Source organism: Rhinoderma darwinii, unplaced genomic scaffold (assembly GCF_050947455.1).
Source record: "Rhinoderma darwinii isolate aRhiDar2 unplaced genomic scaffold, aRhiDar2.hap1 Scaffold_140, whole genome shotgun sequence".
Taxonomy (NCBI): Eukaryota; Metazoa; Chordata; class Amphibia; order Anura; family Rhinodermatidae; genus Rhinoderma; species Rhinoderma darwinii.
Genome location: NW_027461968.1, coordinates 3,953,777 through 3,966,901, shown reverse-complemented (window position 1 = coordinate 3,966,901; position 13,125 = coordinate 3,953,777).

The following is a 13,125-nucleotide window of genomic DNA, read 5'->3' as shown; positions in this document are numbered from 1 at the left end:
TATTGGAAAAAATATAATTTTTTTCATTTCACAGCCCAATTCAAATAGGTGCTGTGAAAAACCTGTGCGGTCAAAATGATAACAAAAACCATAAATGAATTCCTTGCGGGGTGTAGTTTCCAAAATGGGGTCACTTCTGGTGGGTTTCCATTGCTTTGATACCTCTGGGGCTCTGCAAATGCGACATGGCACCCGAAAACCAATCCAGCAAAATCTGGACTCCAACAAACACATAGCGCTCCTTTCCTTCTGAGCCCTCCCATGGGCCCAAACGGCAGTTTATCACCACAAATGGGGTATTGCCGCACTAAGGACAAATTGGGCAACAAAATGGGGTATGTTGTTCCCTGTGAAAATAAGAAAATTTGATCAAAAATGACATTTTATTGGAAAAAATATCATTTTTTTCATTTCACAGCCCAATTCAAATAGGTGCTGTGAAAAAACTGTGCGGTCAAAATGATAACAAAAACCATAAATGAATTCCTTGAGGGGTGTAATTTCCAAAATGGGGTCACTTCTGGTGGGTTTCCATTGTTTTGATACCTCAACGCCTCTTCAAACCTGGCATGCTGCCTAAAATATATTCTAATAAAAAAGAGGCCTCAAAATGCACTAGGTGCTTCTTTGCTTCTAGGGCTTGTGTTTTAGTCCACGAGCGCAGTAGGGCCACATGTGGGACATTTCTAAAAACTGCAGAATCTGGACAATACATATTTAGTAGTGTTTCTCTGGTAAAACCTTCTCTGTTACTAAAAAAAAATTGAATAAAATTGAAATTCAGCAGAAAAAATGAAATTTGCAAATTTAATTTCCACTTTGCTTTAATTCCTGTGAAATGCCTGAAGGGTTAAAAAACTTTCTATATGCTGTTTTGAATACTTTGAGGGGTCTAGTTTTTAAAATGGGGTGTTTTATGGGGGTTTCTAATACATAGGCCCCTCAAATCCACTTCAGAACTGAACTGGCACCTTCAAAAAAAGGCTTTTGAAATTTTCTTAAGAATATGAGAAATTGCTGTTTATGTTCTAAGCCTTGTAACGTCCAAGAAAAATAAAAGAATGTTCAAAAAACGATGCCAATCTAAAGTAGACATATGGGAAATGTGAACTAGTAACTATTTTGGGTGGTATAACCGTCTGTTTTTCAAGCAGATGCATTTAAATTCTGAAAAATGCTATTTTTTGTAAATTTTCTCTAAATTTTGCAATTTTTCACAAATAAAGACTGAATATATCGACCAAATTTTACCACGAACATGAAGCCCAAAGTGTCACGAGAAAACAATCTCAGAATCGCTTGGATAGGTTTAAGCATTCCGACGTTATTACCACATAAAGTGAAATATGTCAGATTTGAAAAATGGGCTCTGAGCCTTAAGGCCCAAACTAGGCTGCGTCCTTAAGGGGTTAATAAATTTAAACCATTTTTTTAAGCTTTAAGAACAAGGTTTGACAATGATAAGTTCTACCCATGTGTATCTAATGCTGATATGTATCCATGCTCCTTACTCATTTTAATATTGTGTGATTGAACTTGGTAACTTGGTATGCTTGGCTGACTGTACTGTAAGATCAGAAGTAGTAACTAGATGTTTAAGAATCAGATTCAGATAAGTTTTAGTAATGATACTTAGTTCAACAGATAGAGAGGTCCTATAGGGGAGGACCAAGTCAATGTGAGCTTGAAACTTTGAATAAATAAATACCAAGCCAGGCAGAGTAAAAAATAAATTTAGATTAAAAAGTTACTATTAAAATACAAACCACACAGCTCTTCAAGGTAGAGTTTGAGAAGCTGCATAATATACCCTCCTGCTACTTTGCCTAAATGGTGAGCAAATAGAAATTGTTCTACCTAAAATGGCAGAAAACACACCATTTTGGAGATGGAAAGGACGGCTAGAGGGGAAATGGAGGAGGCCGTAGTTTTTTAATTACATTTTTTTCCTTGGTGTTTTTTTTTTTCCATTTGCTAACGATTTAGTCAAAGTAGCTGAAAAGTAAATGTCTTTATAATACATGATATTGTAAAGTAATGTAATGGGAAATTTTGGCGCATGCCCGTTTTGAATAAAAATGTTAGCTTTTTGAGACTTTATGCTGTTTTCGCGTCTTTTCAACTAGTAAGTCGGGACCAGCGGGAGAGCAGATCTCCTGCATGACATATTTAATTTACACCTGCGGATATTATAGCTGACATCTATGCTAACTGGTGTAGATGTCAGTTTGTGCAGCACTGACAACCCAAGTTGCGCCATATTTATTCAGAGCTGTGGGCTTCTTGGAGTATGTTCACATTAAATTTTTTCTTTTCGTCAGAGGTATGCGTTGGGAGAAGTCTCTACGTATACCTCCAACGGAAGGCTGTATAGGCATAGAGTGGGAAATATCACCTGAACTCCCCGGGCACAGCGTTACTTTAAGCACTAGGCTCGGAAAGCCCCTGACGTTAGCAACGCTCTGACTGGGGATTCTGCTCCTAGGGAAGCCCCTGACAACACTGTCCATAAATGGACACTGACGTTAGGAGCTTTAAGATGCCAAAATCCTAGGCCAGAACACTGGCATTGCACTGGCTGGGGATTCCACTCCTGGAGGGAGCCCCTGACGTCACTGTCCATATATGGATTCTGCTCCTGGAGGATCCCTTGATGTTACTGTCTGTACATAGACAGTGACATTAGGGGCTTTGTAATGTGAGAATTCCAAGTTGGAGCGTTGGCAGCGCTGTGGCCGGGAATTACGCTTGTAGAGAAAGTCTCTCACTTTACTTTGCATATATGGGTTTAAATATACATGTTTGGCTTTAAACTCTGGAGTCCCCGGCCAGAGCATCGCAAGCACTCACTGGCCGGGAACTCCTGACTTGGGAAAGCCTTGATGTCACTTTCACTATATGGACAGTGATGTTAGGAGTTTAAAAACCCAGGAATTAATGGCCAGAGCGTCGGCAATGCTCTGGTTAGTGATTACTCTCCTGGAAGGAGCCCCTGATGTCTGTCAATTGTTATGGTAGTAGTCGGATATGATCTTTAATAAATTTAAACCATTTTTTTAAGCTTTAAGAACAAGGTTTGACAATGATAAGTTCTACCCATGTGTATCTAATGCTGATATGTATCCATGCTCCTTACTCATTTTAATATTGTGTGATTGAACTTGGTAACTTGGTATGCTTGGCTGACTGTACTGTATGATCAGAAGTAGTAACTAGATGTTTAAGAATCAGATTCAGATAAGTTTTAGTAATGATACTTAGTTCAACAGATAGAGAGGTCCTATAGGGGAGGACCAAGTCAATGTGAGCTTGAAACTCTGAACAAATAAATACCAAGTCAGGCAGAGTAAAAAGTACATTTAGATTAAAAAGTTACTATTAAAATACAAACCACACAGCTCTTCAAGGTAGAGTTTGAGAAGCTGCATAATATACCCTCCTGCTACTTTGCCTAAATGGTGAGCAAATATAAATTTGTCTCCCTAAAATGGCAGAAAACACACCATTTTGGAGATGGAAAGGACGGCTAGAGGGGAAATGGAGGAGGCCGTAGTTTTTTAATTACATTTTTTTCCTTGGTGTTTTTTTTTTTCCATTTGCTAACGATTTAGTCAAAGTAGCTCAAAAGTAAATGTCTTTATAATACATGATATTGTAAAGTAATGTAATGGGAAATTTTGGTGCATGCCCGTTTTGAGTAAAAATTTTAGCTTTTTGAGACATTATGCTGTTTTCGCGTCTTTTCAGCTAGTAAGTCGGGACCAGCGGGAGAGCAGATCTCCTGCATGACATATTTAATTTACACCTGCGGATATTATAGCTGACATCTATGCTAACTGGTGTAGATGTCAGTTTGTGCAGCACTGACAACCCAAGTTGTGCCATATTTATTCAGAGCTGTGGGCTTCTTGGAGTATGTTCACATTCAATTTTTTCTTTTCGTCAGAGGTATGCGTTGGGAGAAGTCTCTACGTATACCTCCAACGGAAGGCTGTATAGGCATAGAGTGGGATATATCACCTGAACTCCCCGGGCACAGCGTTACTTTAAGCACTAGGCTCGGAAAGCCCCTGACGTTAGCAACGCTCTGACTGGGGATTCTGCTCCTAGGGAAGCCCCTGACAACACTGTCCATAAATGGACACTGACTTTAGGAGCTCTAAGATGCCAAAATCCTAGGCCAGAACACTGGCATTGCACTGGCTGGGGATTCCACTCCTGGAGGGAGCCCCTGACGTCACTGTCCATATATGGATTCTGCTCCTGGAGGATCCCTTGATGTTACTGTCTGTACATAGACAGTGACATTAGGGGCTTTGTAATGTGAGAATTCCAAGTCGGAGCGTTGGCAGCGCTGTGGCCGGGAATTACGCTTGTAGAGAAAGCCTCTCACTTTACTGTGCATATATGGCTTTAAATATCCATATTTGGCTTTAAACTCTGGAGTCCCGGGCCAGAGCATCGCAAGCACTCACTGGCCGGGAACTCCTGACTTGGGAAAGCCCTTGATGTCACTTTCACTATATGGACAGTGATGTTAGGTGTTTAAAAACCCAGTAATCCATGGCCAGAGCGTCGGCAATGCTCTGGTTAGTGATTACTCTCCTGAAAGGAGCCCCTGATGTCTGTCAATTGTTATGGTAGTAGTCCGATATGATCTTTAATAAATTGAAACCATTTTTTTAAGCTTTAAGAACAAGGTTTGACAATGATAAGTTCTACCCATGTGTATCTAATGCTGATATGTATCCATGCTCCTTACTCATTTTAATATTGTGTGATTGAACTTGGTAACTTGGTATGCTTGGCTGACTGTACTGTAAGATCAGAAGTAGTAACTAGATGTTTAAGAATCAGATTCAGATAAGTTTTAGTAATGATACTTAGTTCAACAGATAGAGAGGTCCTATAGGGGAGGACCAAGTCAATGTGAGCTTGAAACTCTGAACAAATAAATACCAAGTCAGGCAGAGTAAAAAGTACATTTAGATTAAAAAGTTACTATTAAAATACAAACCACACAGCTCTTCAAGGTAGAGTTTGAGAAGCTGCATAATATACCCTCCTGCTACTTTGCCTAAATGGTGAGCAAATATAAATTTTTCTACCTAAAATGGCAGAAAACACACCATTTTGGAGATGGAAAGGACGGCTAGAGGGGAAATGGAGGAGGCCGTAGTTTTTTAATTACATTTTTTTCCTTGGTGTTTTTTTTTTTCCATTTGCTAACGATTTAGTCAAAGTAGCTGAAAAGTAAATTTCTTTATAATACATGATATTGTAAAGTAATGTAATGGGAAATTTTGGCGCATGCCCGTTTTGAGTAAAAATGTTAGTTTTTTGAGACATTATGCTGTTTTCGCGTCTTTTCAGCTAGTAAGTCGGGACCAGCGGGAGAGCAGATCTCCTGCATGACATATTTAATTTACACCTGCGGATATTATAGCTGACATCTATGCTAACTGGTGTAGATGTCAGTTTGTGCAGCACTGACAACCCAAGTTGTGCCATATTTATTCAGAGCTGTGGGCTTCTTGGAGTATGTTCACATTCAATTTTTTCTTTTCGTCAGAGGTATGCGTTGGGAGAAGTCTCTACGTATACCTCCAACGGAAGGCTGTATAGGCATAGAGTGGGATATATCACCTGAACTCCCCGGGCACAGTGTTACTTTAAGCACTAGGCTCGGAAAGCCCCTGACGTTAGCAACGCTCTGACTGGGGATTCTGCTCCTAGGGAAGCCCCTGACAACACTGTCCATAAATGGACACTGACTTTAGGAGCTCTAAGATGCCAAAATCCTAGGCCAGAACACTGGCATTGCACTGGCTGGGGATTCCACTCCTGGAGGGAGCCCCTGACGTCACTGTCCATATATGGATTCTGCTCCTGGAGGATCCCTTGATGTTACTGTCTGTACATAGACAGTGACATTAGGGGCTTTGTAATGTGAGAATTCCAAGTCGGAGCGTTGGCAGCGCTGTGGCCGGGAATTACGCTTGTAGAGAAAGCCTCTCACTTTACTGTGCATATATGGCTTTAAATATCCATATTTGGCTTTAAACTCTGGAGTCCCGGGCCAGAGCATCGCAAGCACTCACTGGCCGGGAACTCCTGACTTGGGAAAGCCCTTGATGTCACTTTCACTATATGGACAGTGATGTTAGGAGTTTAAAAACCCAGGAATCCATGGCCAGAGCGTCGGCAATGCTCTGGTTAGTGATTACTCTCCTGAAAGGAGCCCCTGATGTCTGTCAATTGTTATGGTAGTAGTCGGATATGATCTTTAATAAATTTAAACCATTTTTTTAAGCTTTAAGAACAAGGTTTGACAATGATAAGTTCTACCCATGTGTATCTAATGCTGATATGTATCCATGCTCCTTACTCATTTTAATATTGTGTGATTGAACTTGGTAACTTGGTATGCTTGGCTGACTGTACTGTATGATCAGAAGTAGTAACTAGATGTTTAAGAATCAGATTCAGATAAGTTTTAGTAATGATACTTAGTTCAACAGATAGAGAGGTCCTATAGGGGAGGACCAAGTCAATGTGAGCTTGAAACTCTGAACAAATAAATACCAAGTCAGGCAGAGTAAAAAGTACATTTAGATTAAAAAGTTACTATTAAAATACAAACCACACAGCTCTTCAAGGTAGAGTTTGAGAAGCTGCATAATATACCCTCCTGCTACTTTGCCTAAATGGTGAGCAAATATAAATTTTTCTACCTAAAATGGCAGAAAACACACCATTTTGGAGATGGAAAGGACGGCTAGAGGGGAAATGGAGGAGGCCGTAGTTTTTTAATTACATTTTTTTCCTTGGTGTTTTTTTTTTTCCATTTGCTAACGATTTAGTCAAAGTAGCTCAAAAGTAAATGTCTTTATAATAAATGATATTGTAAAGCAATGTAATGGGAAATGTTGGCACATGCCCGTTTTGAGTAAAAATTTTAGCTTTTTGAGACATTATGCTGTTTTCGCGTCTTTTCAGCTAGTAAGTCGGGACCAGCGGGAGAGCAGATCTCCTGCATGACATATTTAATTTACACCTGCGGATATTATAGCTGACATCTATGCTAACTGGTGTAGATGTCAGTTTGTGCAGCACTGACAACCCAAGTTGTGCCATATTTATTCAGAGCTGTGGGCTTCTTGGAGTATGTTCACATTCAATTTTTTCTTTTCGTCAGAGGTATGCGTTGGGAGAAGTCTCTACGTATACCTCCAACGGAAGGCTGTATAGGCATAGAGTGGGATATATCACCTGAACTCCCCGGGCACAGCGTTACTTTAAGCACTAGGCTCGGAAAGCCCCTGACGTTAGCAACGCTCTGACTGGGGATTCTGCTCCTAGGGAAGCCCCTGACAACACTGTCCATAAATGGACACTGACGTTAGGAGCTTTAAGATGCCAAAATCCTAGGCCAGAACACTGGCATTGCACTGTCTGGGGATTCCACTCCTGGAGGGAGCCCCTGACGTCACTGTCCATATATGGATTCTGCTCCTGGAGGATCCCTTGATGTTACTGTCTGTACATAGACAGTGACATTAGGGGCTTTGTAATGTGAGAATTCCAAGTTGGAGCGTTGGCAGCGCTGTGGCCGGGAATTACGCTTGTAGAGAAAGTCTCTCACTTTACTTTGCATATATGGGTTTAAATATACATGTTTGGCTTTAAACTCTGGAGTCCCCGGCCAGAGCATCGCAAGCACTCACTGGCCGGGAACTCCTGACTTGGGAAAGCCTTGATGTCACTTTCACTATATGGACAGTGATGTTAGGAGTTTAAAAACCCAGGAATTAATGGCCAGAGCGTCGGCAATGCTCTGGTTAGTGATTACTCTCCTGGAAGGAGCCCCTGATGTCTGTCAATTGTTATGGTAGTAGTCGGATATGATCTTTAATAAATTTAAACCATTTTTTTAAGCTTTAAGAACAAGGTTTGACAATGATAAGTTCTACCCATGTGTATCTAATGCTGATATGTATCCATGCTCCTTACTCATTTTAATATTGTGTGATTGAACTTGGTAACTTGGTATGCTTGGCTGACTGTACTGTATGATCAGAAGTAGTAACTAGATGTTTAAGAATCAGATTCAGATAAGTTTTAGTAATGATACTTAGTTCAACAGATAGAGAGGTCCTATAGGGGAGGACCAAGTCAATGTGAGCTTGAAACTCTGAACAAATAAATACCAAGTCAGGCAGAGTAAAAAGTACATTTAGATTAAAAAGTTACTATTAAAATACAAACCACACAGCTCTTCAAGGTAGAGTTTGAGAAGCTGCATAATATACCCTCCTGCTACTTTGCCTAAATGGTGAGCAAATATAAATTTGTCTCCCTAAAATGGCAGAAAACACACCATTTTGGAGATGGAAAGGACGGCTAGAGGGGAAATGGAGGAGGCCGTAGTTTTTTAATTACATTTTTTTCCTTGGTGTTTTTTTTTTTCCATTTGCTAACGATTTAGTCAAAGTAGCTGAAAAGTAAATGTCTTTATAATACATGATATTGTAAAGTAATGTAATGGGAAATTTTGGCGCATGCCCGTTTTGAGTAAAAATGTTAGTTTTTTGAGACATTATGCTGTTTTCGCGTCTTTTCAGCTAGTAAGTCGGGACCAGCGGGAGAGCAGATCTCCTGCATGACATATTTAATTTACACCTGCGGATATTATAGCTGACATCTATGCTAACTGGTGTAGATGTCAGTTTGTGCAGCACTGACAACCCAAGTTGTGCCATATTTATTCAGAGCTGTGGGCTTCTTGGAGTATGTTCACATTCAATTTTGTCTTTTCGTCAGAGGTATGCGTTGGGAGAAGTCTCTACGTATACCTCCAACGGAAGGCTGTATAGGCATAGAGTGGGATATATCACCTGAACTCCCCGGGCACAGTGTTACTTTAAGCACTAGGCTCGGAAAGCCCCTGACGTTAGCAACGCTCTGACTGGGGATTCTGCTCCTAGGGAAGCCCCTGACAACACTGTCCATAAATGGACACTGACTTTAGGAGCTCTAAGATGCCAAAATCCTAGGCCAGAACACTGGCATTGCACTGGCTGGGGATTCCACTCCTGGAGGGAGCCCCTGACGTCACTGTCCATATATGGATTCTGCTCCTGGAGGATCCCTTGATGTTACTGTCTGTACATAGACAGTGACATTAGGGGCTTTGTAATGTGAGAATTCCAAGTCGGAGCGTTGGCAGCGCTGTGGCCGGGAATTACGCTTGTAGAGAAAGCCTCTCACTTTACTGTGCATATATGGCTTTAAATATCCATATTTGGCTTTAAACTCTGGAGTCCCGGGCCAGAGCATCGCAAGCACTCACTGGCCGGGAACTCCTGACTTGGGAAAGCCCTTGATGTCACTTTCACTATATGGACAGTGATGTTAGGAGTTTAAAAACCCAGGAATCCATGGCCAGAGCGTCGGCAATGCTCTGGTTAGTGATTACTCTCCTGAAAGGAGCCCCTGATGTCTGTCAATTGTTATGGTAGTAGTCGGATATGATCTTTAATAAATTTAAACCATTTTTTTAAGCTTTAAGAACAAGGTTTGACAATGATAAGTTCTACCCATGTGTATCTAATGCTGATATGTATCCATGCTCCTTACTCATTTTAATATTGTGTGATTGAACTTGGTAACTTGGTATGCTTGGCTGACTGTACTGTATGATCAGAAGTAGTAACTAGATGTTTAAGAATCAGATTCAGATAAGTTTTAGTAATGATACTTAGTTCAACAGATAGAGAGGTCCTATAGGGGAGGACCAAGTCAATGTGAGCTTGAAACTCTGAACAAATAAATACCAAGTCAGGCAGAGTAAAAAGTACATTTAGATTAAAAAGTTACTATTAAAATACAAACCACTCAGCTCTTCAAGGTAGAGTTTGAGAAGCTGCATAATATACCCTCCTGCTACTTTGCCTAAATGGTGAGCAAATATAAATTTTTCTACCTAAAATGGCAGAAAACACACCATTTTGGAGATGGAAAGGACGGCTAGAGGGGAAATGGAGGAGGCCGTAGTTTTTTAATTACATTTTTTTCCTTGGTGTTTTTTTTTTTCCATTTGCTAACGATTTAGTCAAAGTAGCTGAAAAGTAAATGTCTTTATAATACATGATATTGTAAAGTAATGTAATGGGAAATTTTGGCGCATGCCCGTTTTGAGTAAAAATGTTAGTTTTTTGAGACATTATGCTGTTTTCGCGTCTTTTCAGCTAGTAAGTCGGGACCAGCGGGAGAGCAGATCTCCTGCATGACATATTTAATTTACACCTGCGGATATTATAGCTGACATCTATGCTAACTGGTGTAGATGTCAGTTTGTGCAGCACTGACAACCCAAGTTATGCCATATTTATTCAGAGCTGTGGGCTTCTTGGAGTATGTTCACATTCAATTTTTTCTTTTCGTCAGAGGTATGCGTTGCGAGAAGTCTCTACGTATACCTCCAACGGAAGGCTGTATAGGCATAGAGTGGGATATATCACCTGAACTCCCCGGGCACAGCGTTACTTTAAGCACTAGGCTCGGAAAGCCCCTGACGTTAGCAACGCTCTGACTGGGGATTCTGCTCCTAGGGAAGCCCCTGACAACACTGTCCATAAATGGACACTGACTTTAGGAGCTCTAAGATGCCAAAATCCTAGGCCAGAACACTGGCATTGCACTTGCTGGGGATTCCACTCCTGGAGGGAGCCCCTGACGTCACTGTCCATATATGGATTCTGCTCCTGGAGGATCCCTTGATGTTACTGTCTGTACATAGACAGTGACATTAGGGGCTTTGTAATGTGAGAATTCCAAGTCGGAGCGTTGGCAGCGCTGTGGCCGGGAATTACGCTTGTAGAGAAAGCCTCTCACTTTACTGTGCATATATGGCTTTAAATATCCATATTTGGCTTTAAACTCTGGAGTCCCGGGCCAGAGCATCGCAAGCACTCACTGGCCGGGAACTCCTGACTTGGGAAAGCCCTTGATGTCACTTTCACTATATGGACAGTGATGTTAGGAGTTTAAAAACCCAGGAATCCATGGCCAGAGCGTCGGCAATGCTCTGGTTAGTGATTACTCTCCTGAAAGGAGCCCCTGATGTCTGTCAATTGTTATGGTAGTATTCGGATATGATCTTTAATAAATTTAAACCATTTTTTTGAGCTTTAAGAACAAGGTTTGACAATGATAAGTTCTACCCATGTGTATCTAATGCTGATATGTATCCATGCTCCTTACTCATTTTAATATTGTGTGATTGAACTTGGTAACTTGGTATGCTTGGCTGACTGTACTGTATGATCAGAAGTAGTAACTAGATGTTTAAGAATCAGATTCAGATAAGTTTTAGTAATGATACTTAGTTCAACAGATAGAGAGGTCCTATAGGGGAGGACCAAGTCAATGTGAGCTTGAAACTTTGAATAAATAAATACCAAGCCAGGCAGAGTAAAAAATAAATTTAGATTAAAAAGTTACTATTAAAATACAAACCACACAGCTCTTCAAGGTAGAGTTTGAGAAGCTGCATAATATACCCTCCTGCTACTTTGCCTAAATGGTGAGCAAATAGAAATTGTTCTACCTAAAATGGCAGAAAACACACCATTTTGGAGATGGAAAGGACGGCTAGAGGGGAAATGGAGGAGGCCGTAGTTTTTTAATTACATTTTTTTCCTTGGTGTTTTTTTTTTTCCATTTGCTAACGATTTAGTCAAAGTAGCTGAAAAGTAAATGTCTTTATAATACATGATATTGTAAAGTAATGTAATGGAAAATTTTGGCGCATGCCCGTTTTGAATAAAAATGTTAGCTTTTTGAGACTTTATGCTGTTTTCGCGTCTTTTCAACTAGTAAGTCGGGACCAGCGGGAGAGCAGATCTCCTGCATGACATATTTAATTTACACCTGCGGATATTATAGCTGACATCTATGCTAACTGGTGTAGATGTCAGTTTGTGCAGCACTGACAACCCAAGTTGCGCCATATTTATTCAGAGCTGTGGGCTTCTTGGAGTATGTTCACATTAAATTTTTTCTTTTCGTCAGAGGTATGCGTTGGGAGAAGTCTCTACGTATACCTCCAACGGAAGGCTGTATAGGCATAGAGTGGGAAATATCACCTGAACTCCCCGGGCACAGCGTTACTTTAAGCACTAGGCTCGGAAAGCCCCTGACGTTAGCAACGCTCTGACTGGGGATTCTGCTCCTAGGGAAGCCCCTGACAACACTGTCCATAAATGGACACTGACGTTAGGAGCTTTAAGATGCCAAAATCCTAGGCCAGAACACTGGCATTGCACTGGCTGGGGATTCCACTCCTGGAGGGAGCCCCTGACGTCACTGTCCATATATGGATTCTGCTCCTGGAGGATCCCTTGATGTTACTGTCTGTACATAGACAGTGACATTAGGGGCTTTGTAATGTGAGAATTCCAAGTTGGAGCGTTGGCAGCGCTGTGGCCGGGAATTACGCTTGTAGAGAAAGTCTCTCACTTTACTTTGCATATATGGGTTTAAATATACATGTTTGGCTTTAAACTCTGGAGTCCCCGGCCAGAGCATCGCAAGCACTCACTGGCCGGGAACTCCTGACTTGGGAAAGCCTTGATGTCACTTTCACTATATGGACAGTGATGTTAGGAGTTTAAAAACCCAGGAATTAATGGCCAGAGCGTCGGCAATGCTCTGGTTAGTGATTACTCTCCTGGAAGGAGCCCCTGATGTCTGTCAATTGTTATGGTAGTAGTCGGATATGATCTTTAATAAATTTAAACCATTTTTTTAAGCTTTAAGAACAAGGTTTGACAATGATAAGTTCTACCCATGTGTATCTAATGCTGATATGTATCCATGCTCCTTACTCATTTTAATATTGTGTGATTGAACTTGGTAACTTGGTATGCTTGGCTGACTGTACTGTATGATCAGAAGTAGTAACTAGATGTTTAAGAATCAGATTCAGATAAGTTTTAGTAATGATACTTAGTTCAACAGATAGAGAGGTCCTATAGGGGAGGACCAAGTCAATGTGAGCTTGAAACTCTGAACAAATAAATACCAAGTCAGGCAGAGTAAAAAGTACATTTAGATTAAAAA